Genomic DNA, 13,354 nt, shown 5'->3' with positions numbered 1-13,354 from the left:
GGGTGCATTGGCCATGCTAAATTACCCATAGTGTTCAGGGATGTGCAGGTTAGGGTGGATTGGCCATGCTAAATTACCCCATAGTGTTCAGGGATGTGTAGGTTAGGGTGGATTGGCCATGCTAAATTACCCATAGTGTTCAGGGATATGCAGGTTAGGGTGGATTGGCCATGCTAAATTACCCCATAGTGTTCAGGGATGTGCAGGTTAGGGTGGATTGGCCATGCTAAATTACCCCATAGTCTTCAGGGATGTGCAGGTTAGGGTGGATTGGCCATGCTAAATTACCCCATAGTCTTCAGGGATGTGGAGGTTAGGGTGGATTGGCCATGCTAAATTACCCCATAGTGTTCAGGGATGTGCAGGTTAGGGTGGATTGGCCATGCTAAATTACCCCATAGTGTTCAGGGATGTGTAGGTTAGGGTGGATTGGCCATGCTAAATTACCCCATAGTGTTCAGGGATGTGCAGGTTAGGGTGGATTGGCCATGCTAAATTACCCCATAGTGTTCAGGGATGTGTAGGTTAGGGTGGATTGGCCATGCTAAATTACCCATAGTGTTCAGGGATGTGCAGGTTAGGGTGGATTGGCCATGCTAAATTACCCCATAGTGTTCAGGGATGTGCAGGTTAGGGTGGATTGGCCATGCTAAATTACCCCATAGTCTTCAGGGATGTGTAGGTTAGGGTGGATTGGCCATGCTAAATTACCCCATAGTGTTCAGGGATGTGCAGGTTAGGGTGGATTGGCCATGCTAAATTACCCATAGTGTTCAGGGATGTGCAGGTTAGGGTGGATTGGCCATGCTAAATTACCCCATAGTCTTCAGGGATGTGTAGGTTAGGGTGGATTGGCCATGCTAAATTACCCCATAGTGTTCAGGGATGTGCAGGTTAGGGTGGATTGGCCATGCTAAATTACCCATAGTGTTCAGGGATGTGTAGGTTAGGGTGGATTGGCCATGCTAAATTACCCATAGTGCTCAGGGATGTGCGGGTTAGGGTGGACTGGCCATGCTAAATAACATCTACTACAAACCAACCGACTCCCACAGCTACCTGGACTACACCTCCTCCCATCCTGCCCCCTGTAAAAACGCCATCCCATTCTCCCAATTCCTTTGACTCCGCTGCATCTGCTCCCAGGAGGACCAGTTCCAAAAACGCACATCCCAGATGGCCTCCTTCTTCAAGGACCGCAATTTCCCCCCCGACGTGATCGACGATGCCCTCCACCGCATCTCTTCCACTTCCCGATCCGCCGCCCTTGAACCCCGCCCCTCCAACCGCCACCAGGACAGAACCCCACTGGTCCTCACCTACCACCCCACCAATCTCCATGTACAGCGCATCATCCGCCGTCATTTCCGCCACCTCCAAACGGATCCCACCACCAAGGATATATTTCCCTCCCCTCCCCTATCAGCATTCCGTAAAGACCACTCCCTCCGTGACTCCCTCGTCAGATCCACACCCCCCACCAACCCAACCTCCACTCCCGGCACCTTCCCCTGCAACCGCAGGAGGTGCAAGACTTGCGCCCACACCTCCCCCCTCACCTCCCTCCATGGCCCCAAAGGAAACTTCCATATCTGCCACAGATTCACCTGCACCTCCACACACATCATCCTCTGCACCCGATGTGGCCTCCTCTATATTGGGGAGACGGGCCGCCTACTTGCGGAGCGTTTCAGGGAACACCTCTGGGACACCCGGACCAACCAACCCAACCACCCTGTAGCTCAACATTTCAATTTCCCCTCCCACTCCACCAAGGATATGCAGGTCTTTGGACTCCTCCATCGTCAGACCACAGCGAAACGACGGTTGGAGGAAGAACGCCTCATCTTCCGGCTAGGAACCCTCCAACCACAAGGGATGAACTCTGATTTCACCAGTTTCCTCATTTCCCCTCCCCCCAGCCTGTCTCAGTCAAATCCACCAAATTCAGCACCGCCTTCCTAACCTGCAATCTTCTTCCCGACCTCTCCGCCCCCACCCCAATCTGTCCTATCACCCTCACCTTGACCTCTTTCCACCTATCACATTTCCGACGCCCCTCCCCCAAGTCCCTCCTCCCTATCTTTTATCTTAGCCTGCTGGACCAACTTTCCTCATTCCTGAAGAAGGGCTTATGCCCGAAACGTCGATTCTCCTGTTCCCTGGATGCTGCCTGACCTGCTGCGCTTTTCCAGCAACACATTTCCATCTCTGATCTCCAGCATCTGCAGACCTCACTTTCTCCCCATGCTAAATTACCCCATAGTGTTAAGGTGCATTAGTCAGGGGTAAATATAAGTTCGGGGAGTGGGTTACTCTTCGGAGTGATAGTGTGGACTTGTTGGTCCGAAGGGCCTGTTTCTATACTGTAGAGAATCTAATGTAAAAAATGTTGGAATTGTCCCAGCCTCTGGCAGCTCATTCCATACACCCTCTGGGTGAAAACGTTGCCCCTTAGGTCACTTTTATATCTTTCCCCTCTCACCCTAAACCTATGCCCCTCTAGTTCTGGACTCCCTCACCCCAGGCGAAAAGACTTTGCTTATTTATCCTATCCATGCCCCTCATGATTTTATAAACCTCTATAAGATCACCCCTCAGCCTCCGACGCTCCAGGGAAAACAGCCCCAGCCTGGTTAGCTTCTCCCTGTAGCTCAAACCCTCCAACCCTGGTAACATCCTTGTAAATCTTTTCTGAACCTTTTCAAGTTTCACAACATCTTTCCGATAGGAAGGAGACCAGAATTGCACACAATATTCCAACAGTGGCCTAATCAATGTCCTGTACAGCCGCAACATGACCTCCCAACTCCTGTACTCAATACTCTGACCAATAAAGGAAAACATACCAAACGCCGCCTTCACTATCCTATCTGCCTGCAACTCCACTTTCAAGGAGCTATGAACCTGCACTCCAAGGTCTCTTTGTTCAGCAACACTCCCTGGGACCTTACCATTAAGTGTATAAGTCCTGCTAAGATTTGCTTTTCCAAAATGCAGCACCTCGCATTTATCTGAATTAAACTCCATCTGCCACCTCTCAGCTGACCTGCCAGCTCTTATACCCCGTCCGATGTAGGCAAACATACTATATGCCTTCCTGACCACTCTATCCACCTGGGCAGCCACCTTTAGGGTACAATGGATCTGAACTCCCAGATCTCCCTCTGCCCATCAACATTTCCCAAGGCTCTTCTGTTTACTGTATAATTCGCTCGACAATTAGACTTCCCAAAATGCAGCACCTCACATTTGTCTGGATTGAAAGCCATCTGCCACTTTTCCGCCCAACTCTCCAGTCTATCTGTATCCTCCTGTATTCTCTGACAGTCCCCTATGCTTTCTGCTACTCCACCAATCCTCGTGTCATCTGCAAACTTGCTGATCAGACCAACAGTGCCCTCTTCCAGATCATTTATGTATATCACAAACAACAGTGGCCCCAGCACTGATCCCTTGTGGAACACCACTGGTCACCTTTCTCCATTTCGAGAAACTCCCTTCAACTACTACTCTCTGTCTCCTGTTGCCCGAAACGTTGATTTCGCTGCTCCTTGGATGCTGCCTGAACTGCTGTGCTCTTCCAGCATCACTAATCCAGAATACAGTTCTTTATCCACCTAGCTAGGACACCCTGCACACTATGTGACTTCACTTTCTCCATTAGTCCACAATGGGGAACCTTATCAAAGGCCTTACTAAAATCCATGTATATGACATCAACAGCCCTTCCTTCATCTATCAGCTTGGTCACTTCCTCGAAGAACTCTATTAAGTTGGCAAGGCACGATCTCCCCCGCACAAAACCATGTTGTCTATCCCTGATAAGACCATTCCTTTCCAAATATAAATAGATCCTATCTCTCAGTATCCGCTCCAGCAACTTCCCCATCACCGATGTCAGGCTCACTGGTCTGTAGTTAACCGGAATATCCCTATGACCCTTGTACAGGGGGACAACATGAGGAACCTTCCAGTCCTCCAGCACCTCACCTGTACTTAAGGATGCCACAAAGATATCTGTCAGGGCCCCAGCTATTTCCCCTCTCGCCTCCCTCAGCAACCTGGGAGAGATCCCATCTGGTCCTGGGGATTTGTCCACCTTAATAACCTCTAGCCAACCCAACACATCTTCCCTACTTATGCCAACATGATCCAGACTAATCAAACTTCTATCTCTAATCTCAAGATTCACTCTCCTCAGTGATCACTGATGCAATAGAGAGGGGACAGAGAGAGGGGGGAGAGAGAGAGAGAGGAGGGGGATGGCAAGGGAGGATGGGAGTAGTGTAGAGGGAGGAGGGTGGGCGATGGGAGAGGAGGATAGAGGAGAGGGTGAGAAGGAGAGAGTGGTGGGAGGAGAGGAGTGGGACTGGTGGAGACAGAAGGGTCTGAGAGGTTCCGAACAGAGCGGGAGGCAGGAAGGGAGTAGGGACGGGGTGGGGGGGGGGGGGGGGGGGGAGAGGGACTGGGGGGGAGAAGGAGGATTGAGGAGGGAGAGGGACGTGGGGAGGGGAAGAGAAGGGTGAAGAGGGGAGGAAATATGAGGGGGTGGAGCAGAGCGGAGGGGGTGGGAGAGAAAGGGGCCCCCATTACATCGCACCGTCAGAGCGTTAACCCGAGACTGAGGGTAGTGCAGCGGGACGTCATAGACTCAGAGAGGAGTGGGGGTCTTCCCCCTCAGTATACTGGCTGATGTGACACCTCAGACTGTGACACAAAACCAGTCCCCCGTTTGTGGGAGCTTGCTGTGCCCATATCGTCAGTCACATGACCAGCACAGCATAGGAAACATTACTTCAAATCTTACTCCATTGTCTTTCAGGTATCCGGAACTCCCCATTACTCCAGGATTACTCTGGGATTACAGTCTCCCAATTACTCCAGGTTTACTCTGGGATTACAGTCTCCCCATTACTCCAGGATTACTCTGGGATTACAGTCTCCCAATTACTCCAGGTTTACTCTGGGATTACAGTCTCCCCATTACTCCAGGATTACTCTGGGATTACAGTTTCCCCATTACTCCAGGATTACTCTGGGATTACAGTCTCCCCATTACTCCTGGTTTACTCTGGTATTACAGTCTCCTCATTACTCCAGGATTACTCTGGGATTACAATCTCCCCATTACTCCAGGATTACTCTGGGATTACAGTCTCCCCATTACTCCAGGATTACTCTGTGATTACAGTCTCCCCATTACTCCAGGATTACTCTGGGATTACAGTCTCCTCATTACTCCAGGATTACTCTGGGATTACAATCTCCCCATTACTCCAGGATTACTCTGGGATTACAGTCTCCCCATTACTCCAGGTTTACTCTGGGATTACAGTCTCCCGATTATACCAGGTTAACTCTGGGATTACAGGCTCCCCATTACTCCAGGTTTACTCTGTGATTACAGTCTCCCCATTACTCCAGGTTAACTCTGGGATTACAGTCTCCCCATTACTCCAGGATTACTCTGGGATTACAGTCTCCCCATTACTCCAGGATTTCACTGGGATTACAGTCTCCCCATTACTCCAGGTTTACTCTGGCATTACATACTCCCCATTACCCCAGGTTTACTCTGGCATTACAGACTCCCCATTACTCCAGGGTTTACTCTGGGATTACAGTCTCCCCATTACTCCAGGTTAACTATGGGATTACAGTCTCCTCATTACTCCTGGTTTACTCTGGGATTACAGTCTCCCCATTACTCCTGGTTTACTCTGGGATTACAGTCTCCCCATTACTCCTGGTTTACTCTGGGATTACAGTCTCCCCATTACTCCAGGTTAACTCTGGGATTACAGTCTCCCCACTACTCCAGGTTTACTCTGGGATTACGGTCTCCCCACTACACCAGGTTTACTCTGGGATTATGGTCTCCCCATTACTCCAGGATTACTCTGGGATTACAGTCTCCCCATTACTCCAGGATTACTCTGGGATTACAGACTCCCCATTTCTCCATATTTACTCTGGGATTACAGTCTCCCCATTACTCCAGGTTTACTCTGGGATTACGGTCTCCCCACTACATCAGGTTTACTCTGGGATTATGGTCTCCCCATTACTCCAGGATTACTCTGGGATTACAGTCTCCCCATTACTCCAGGATTACTCTGGGATTACAGACTCCCCATTACTCTGGGATTACAGTCTCCCCATTTCTCCAGGTTTACTCTGGGATTACAGTCTCCCCATTACTCCAGGTTTACTCTGCGATTACAGTCTCCCCATTACTCCAGGATTACTCTGGAATTACAGTCTCCCCATTTCTCTAGGTTTACTCTGGGTTTACAGTCTCCCCATTACTCCAGGATTACACTGGAATTACAGTCTCCCCATTTCTCTAGGTTTACTCTGGGATTACAGTCTCCCCATTACTTCTGGTTTACTCTGGTATTACAGTCTCCTCATTACTCCAGGATTACTCTGGCATTACAGACTCCCCATTACTCCAGGGTTTACTCTGTGATTACAGTCTCCTCATTACACCAGGTTTACTCTGTGATTACAGTCTCCCCATTACTCCAGGATTTCTCTGGGATTACAGTCTCCCCATTACTCCAGGATTACTCTGGGATTACAGTCTCCCAATTACTCTAGGTTAACTCTGGGATTACAGTCTCCCCACTACTCCAGGTTTACTCTGGGATTACGGTCTCCCCACTACACCAGGTTTACTCTGGGATTACGGTCTCCCCATTACTCCAGGATTACTCTAGGATTACAGTCTCCCCATTACTCCAGGATTACTCTGGGATTACAAACTCCCCATTTCTCCATATTTACTCTGGGATTACAGTCTCCCCATTACTCCAGGTTTACTCTGGGATTACAGTCTCCCCATTACTCCAGGATTACTCTGGGATTACAGACTCCCCATTACTCCAGGATTACTCTAGGATTACAGTCTCCCCATTACTCCAGGATTACTCTGGGATTACAGACTCCCCTTTTGTCCATATTTACTCTGGGATTACAGTCTCCCCATTACTCCAGGTTGACTCTGGGATTACAGTCTCCCCATTACTCCAGGATTACTCTGGGATTACAGACTCCCCATTACTCCAGGTTTACTCTGGAATTACAGTCTCCCCATTACTCCAGGATTACAGTCTCCCCATTTCACCAGGTTTACTCTGGCCATTACAGTCTCCCCATTACTCCAGGATTACTCTGGGATTACAGTCTCCCCATTACTCCAGGTTAACTCTGGGATTACAGTCTCCCATTACACCAGGTTTACTCTGCGATTACAGTCTCCCCATTACTCCAGGATTACTCTGGAATTACAGTCTCCCCATTTCTCCAGGTTTACTCTGGGATTACGGTCTCCCCACTACACCAGGTTTACTCTGGGATTACGGTCTCCCCATTACTCCAGGATTACTCTGGGATTACAGTCTCCCAATTACTCTAGGTTAACTCTGGGATTACAGTCTCCCCACTACTCCAGGTTTACTCTGGGATTACGGTCTCCCCACTACACCAGGTTTACTCTGGGATTACGGTCTCCCCATTACTCCAGGATTACTCTAGGATTACAGTCTCCCCATTACTCCAGGATTACTCTGGGATTACAAACTCCCCATTTCTCCATATTTACTCTGGGATTACAGTCTCCCCATTACTCCAGGTTTACTCTGGGATTACAGTCTCCCCATTACTCCAGGATTACTCTGGGATTACAGACTCCCCATTACTCCAGGATTACTCTAGGATTACAGTCTCCCCATTACTCCAGGATTACTCTGGGATTACAGACTCCCCTTTTGTCCATATTTACTCTGGGATTACAGTCTCCCCATTACTCCAGGATTACTCTGGGATTACAAACTCCCCATTTCTCCATATTTACTCTGGGATTACAGTCTCCCCATTACTCCAGGTTTACTCTGGGATTACAGTCTCCCCATTACTCCAGGATTACTCTGGGATTACAGACTCCCCATTACTCCAGGATTACTCTAGGATTACAGTCTCCCCATTACTCCAGGATTACTCTGGGATTACAGACTCCCCTTTTGTCCATATTTACTCTGGGATTACAGTCTCCCCATTACTCCAGGTTGACTCTGGGATTACAGTCTCCCCATTACTCCAGGATTACTCTGGGATTACAGACTCCCCATTACTCCAGGTTTACTCTGGAATTACAGTCTCCCCATTACTCCAGGATTACAGTCTCCCCATTTCACCAGGTTTACTCTGGCCATTACAGTCTCCCCATTACTCCAGGATTACTCTGGGATTACAGTCTCCCCATTACTCCAGGTTAACTCTGGGATTACAGTCTCCCATTACACCAGGTTTACTCTGCGATTACAGTCTCCCCATTACTCCAGGATTACTCTGGAATTACAGTCTCCCCATTTCTCCAGGTTTACTCTGGGATTACGGTCTCCCCACTACACCAGGTTTACTCTGGGATTACGGTCTCCCCATTACTCCAGGATTACTCTGGGATTACAGTCTCCCAATTACTCTAGGTTAACTCTGGGATTACAGTCTCCCCACTACTCCAGGTTTACTCTGGGATTACGGTCTCCCCACTACACCAGGTTTACTCTGGGATTACGGTCTCCCCATTACTCCAGGATTACTCTAGGATTACAGTCTCCCCATTACTCCAGGATTACTCTGGGATTACAAACTCCCCATTTCTCCATATTTACTCTGGGATTACAGTCTCCCCATTACTCCAGGTTTACTCTGGGATTACAGTCTCCCCATTACTCCAGGATTACTCTGGGATTACAGACTCCCCATTACTCCAGGATTACTCTAGGATTACAGTCTCCCCATTACTCCAGGATTACTCTGGGATTACAGACTCCCCTTTTGTCCATATTTACTCTGGGATTACAGTCTCCCCATTACTCCAGGTTGACTCTGGGATTACAGTCTCCCCATTACTCCAGGATTACTCTGCGATTACAGACTCCCCATTACTCCAGGTTTACTCTGGAATTACAGTCTCCCCATTACTCCAGGATTACAGTCTCCCCATTTCACCAGGTTTACTCTGGGCATTACAGTCTCCCCATTACTCCAGGATTACTCTGGGATTACAGTCTCCCCATTACTCCAGGTTTACTCTGGGATTACAGTCTCCCCATTACTCCAGGATTACTCTGGAATTACAGTCTCCCCATTTCTCCAGGTTTACTCTGGGATTACGGTCTCCCCACTACACCAGGTTTACTCTGGGATTACGGTCTCCCCATTACTCCAGGATTACTCTAGGATTACAGTCTCCTCATTACTCCAGGATTACTCTGGAATTTCAGTCTCCCCATTACTCCAGGATTACTATGGGATTACAGTCTCCCCATTACTCCTGGTTTACTCTGGTATTACAGTCTCCTCATTACTCCAGGATTACTCTGGGATTACAGTCTCCCCATTACTCCAGGATTACTATGGGATTACAGACTCCCCATTTCTCCAGGTTTACTCTGTGATTACAGTCTCCCCATTACTCCAGGTTTACTCTGGGATTACGGTCTCCCCACTACACCAGGATTACTCTGGGATTACAGTCTCCCCATTACACCAGGTTTACTCTGTGAATACAGTCTCCCCATTACTCCAGGATTTCTCTGGGATTACAGTCTCCCCATTACTCCAGGATTACTCTGGGATTACAGTCTCCCCATTACTCCAGGATTACTCTGGGATTACAGTCTCCCCATTACTCCAGGTTAACTCTGGGATTACAGTCTCCCCACTACTCCAGGTTTACTCTGCGATTACGGTCTCCCCACTACACCAGGTTTACTCTGGGATTACGGTCTCCCCATTACTCCAGGATTACAGTCTCCCCATTACTCCAGGATTACTCTGGGATTACAGACTCCCCATTACTCCAGGTTTACTCTGGAATTACAGACTCCCCATTACTCCAGGATTACAGTCTCCCCATTTCACCAGGTTTACTCTGGGGATTACAGTCTCCCTATTACTCCAGGATTACTCTGGGATTACAGTCTCCCCATTTCACCAGGTTTACTCTGGCCATTACAGTCTCCCCATTACTCCAGGTTTACTCTGCGATTACAGTCTCCCCATTACTCCAGGATTACTCTGGAATTACAGTCTCTCCATTTCTCCAGGTTTACTCTGGGATTACAGTCTCCCCATTACTCTAGGATTACTCTGGGATTACAGTCTCCCCATTACTCCAGGATTACAGTCTCCTCATTACTCCAGGATTACTCTGGGATTACAGTCTCCCCATTACTCCAGGATTACTCTGGGATTACAGTCTCCCCATTACTCCAAGATTACTCTGTGATTACAGTCTCCCCATTTCTCCAGGTTTACTCTGGGATTACAGTCTCCCGATTATACCAGGTTTACTCTGGGATTACGGTCTCCCCATTACTCCAGGTTTACTCTGTGATTACAGTCTCCTCATTACTCCAGGATTTCTCTGGGATTATAGTCTCCCCATTACTCCAGGATTATTCTGGGATTACAGTCTCCCCATTACTCCAGGGTTTACTCTGGGATTACAGTTTCCCCATTACTCCAGGTTAACTCTGGGATTACAGTCTCCCCATTACTCCTGGTTTACTCTGGGATTACGGTCTCCCCACTACACCAGGTTTACTCTGGGATTACGGTCTCCCCATTACTCCAGGATTACTCTGGGATTACAGTCTCCCCATTACTCCAGGATTACTCTGGGATTACAGACTCCCCATTTCTCCACATTTACTCTGGGATTACAGTCTCCCCATTACTCCAGGTTGACTCTGGGATTACAGTCTCCCCATTACTCCAGGATTACAGTCTCCCCATTTCTCCAGGTTTACTCTGGCATTACAGTTTCCCCATTACTCCAGGATTATTCTGGGATTACAGTCTCCCCATTTCTCCAGGTTTACTCTGGGGAGTACAGTCTCCCCATTACTCCAGGATTACTCTGGGATTACAGTCTCCCCATTACTCCAGGTTTACTCTGGGATTACAGTCTCCCCATTACTCCAGGCTTACTCTGCGATTACAGTCTCCCCATTACTCCAGGATTACTCTGGGATTACAGTCTCCCCATTTCTCCAGGTTTACTCAGGGATTACAGTCTCCCCATTACTCCAGGATTACTCTGGGATTACAGTCTCCCCTTTACTCCAGGTTTACTCTGGGATTACAGTCTCCCCTTTACTCCAGGTTTACTCTGGGATTACAGTCTCCCCATTACTCCAGGATTACTATGGGATTACAGTCTCCCCATTCCTCCAGGATTACTCTGAGATTACAGTCTCCTCATTACTCCAGGTTTACTCTGGGATTATAGTCTCCCCATTTCTCCTGGTTTGCGCTGGGATTACAGACTCTTCATTACTCTAGGTTTACTCTGGCATCATAGTCTCCCCATTACTCCAGGTTTACTCTGGGATTACAGTCTCCCCATTACTCCAGGTTTACTCTGGGATTACAGTCTCCCCATTACTCCAGGATTAATCTGGGATTACAGTCTCCTCATTTCTCCAGGTTTACTCTGGCATTACAGTTTCACCATTACTCCAGGATTATTCTGGGATTACAGTCTCCCCATTACTCCAGGTTTACTCTGGGATTACAGTCTCCCCATTACTCCAGGTTTACTCTGGGATTACAGTCTCCCCATTACTCCAGGATTAATCTGGGATTACAGTCTCCTCATTTCTCCAGGTTTACTCTGGCATTACAGTTTCACCATTACTCCAGGATTATTCTGGGATTACAGTCTCCCCATTACTCCAGGTTTACTCTGGGATTACAGTCTTCCCATTACTCCAGGATTACTCTGGGATTACAGTCTCTTCATTACTCCAGGTTTACTCTGGCATTACAGTCTCCCCATTACCCCAGGTTTACTCTGGGATTACAGTATCCCCATTACCCCAGGATTACTCTGGGATTACAGTCTCCCCATTACTCCAGGTTTACAGAATTTCCATTACTCCAGGTTTATTCTGGGATTAGAACATTTCCATTACTCCAGGTTTACTCTAGGAGAGCAGTTAGCCATTGATTCTGTTTACTCTGAGACTGTGGTTCCCACATTACTCAGATATACTCTCAGTGTGGTGTTTCTCTTCATTATTCCAGGTTTAGTCTGGGAGTCTAATACTTCCATATTTTCATCTGCAATTTATCACCACTCCAAAAAATACTTGAGGATTTTCTTGGAGAGCAGAATTCCCTCATTACTCCAGGTGCACGCTGGGAGTTGGATATACCCTTCTTTACTCCAGGTGCACTCTGGGAGTTCGATATACCCTTCTTTACTCCAGGTGCACTCTGGGAGTTCGATATACCCTTCATTATTCCAGGTGCACTGTGGGAGTTGGGTATACCCCTCATTACTCCAGGTGCACTCTGGGAGTTGGTGACACCCCTCATTACTCCGGGTGCACTCTGGGAATTGGGTATACCCCTCATTACTCCAGGTGCACTCTGGGAGTTGGGGACAGCCCTCATTACTCCAGGTGCAGTGTGGGAGTTGGGTATACCCCTCATTACTCCAGGTGCAGTGTGGGAGTTGGGTATACCCTTCATTACTCCAGGTGCAGTGTGGGAGTTGGATATACCCCTCATTACTCCAGGTGCACTGAGGGAGTTGGGTATACCCTTCATTACTCCAGGTGCACTCTGGGAGTTGGATATACCCCTTATTACTACAGGAGGACTCTGGTGGTTGGGGGATACCCCTCATTACTCCAGGTGCACTCTGCGAATTGTGGATACCCCTCATTATTCCAGGAGCATGCTGGGAATTGGGTGTGCCCATTACTCCAGGTGCACTCTGGGAGTTGGGGACACCCTCTCATTCTTCCGGGTGCATTCTGGGATTTGGGTATCCCCCTCATTACTCCAGGTGCACTGTGGGAGTTGAGGATACCCTCATTACTCCGGGTGCACTCTGGGAATTGGGGACACCCCTCATTACTCCAGGTGCACTCTGGGAGTTGAGGATGCCCCTCATTACTCCAGGTGCATTCTGGGAATTGAGGATACCCCTCGTTACTCCAGGTGCACTCTGGGAGTTGAGGATGCCCCTCATTACTCCAGGTGCACTCTGGGAGATGGACATACCCCTCATTACTCCAGGTGCACTCTGGGAATTGGGTATACTCCTCATTACTCCAGGTGCACTCTGGGAGTTGGGGACACCCCTCATTACTCCAGGTGCATTCTGGGAATTGAGGATACCCCTCATTACTCCAGGTGCACTCTGGGAGATGGACATACCCCTCATTACTCCAGGTGCACTCTGGGAGTTGGGGACACCCCTCATTACTCCGGGTGCACTCTGGGAATTGGGTATACCCCTCATTACTCCAGGTGCACTCTGGGAGTT

The sequence above is a fragment of the Chiloscyllium plagiosum genome, unplaced genomic scaffold (genome assembly GCF_037043375.1).
Source record: "Chiloscyllium plagiosum isolate Xiang-an unplaced genomic scaffold, Cpla_swu_hap1 HiC_scaffold_40, whole genome shotgun sequence".
Taxonomy (NCBI): Eukaryota; Metazoa; Chordata; class Chondrichthyes; order Orectolobiformes; family Hemiscylliidae; genus Chiloscyllium; species Chiloscyllium plagiosum.
The sequence above is the reverse complement of the archived record's forward strand: the minus strand, read 5'-3'. Positions refer to the sequence as shown.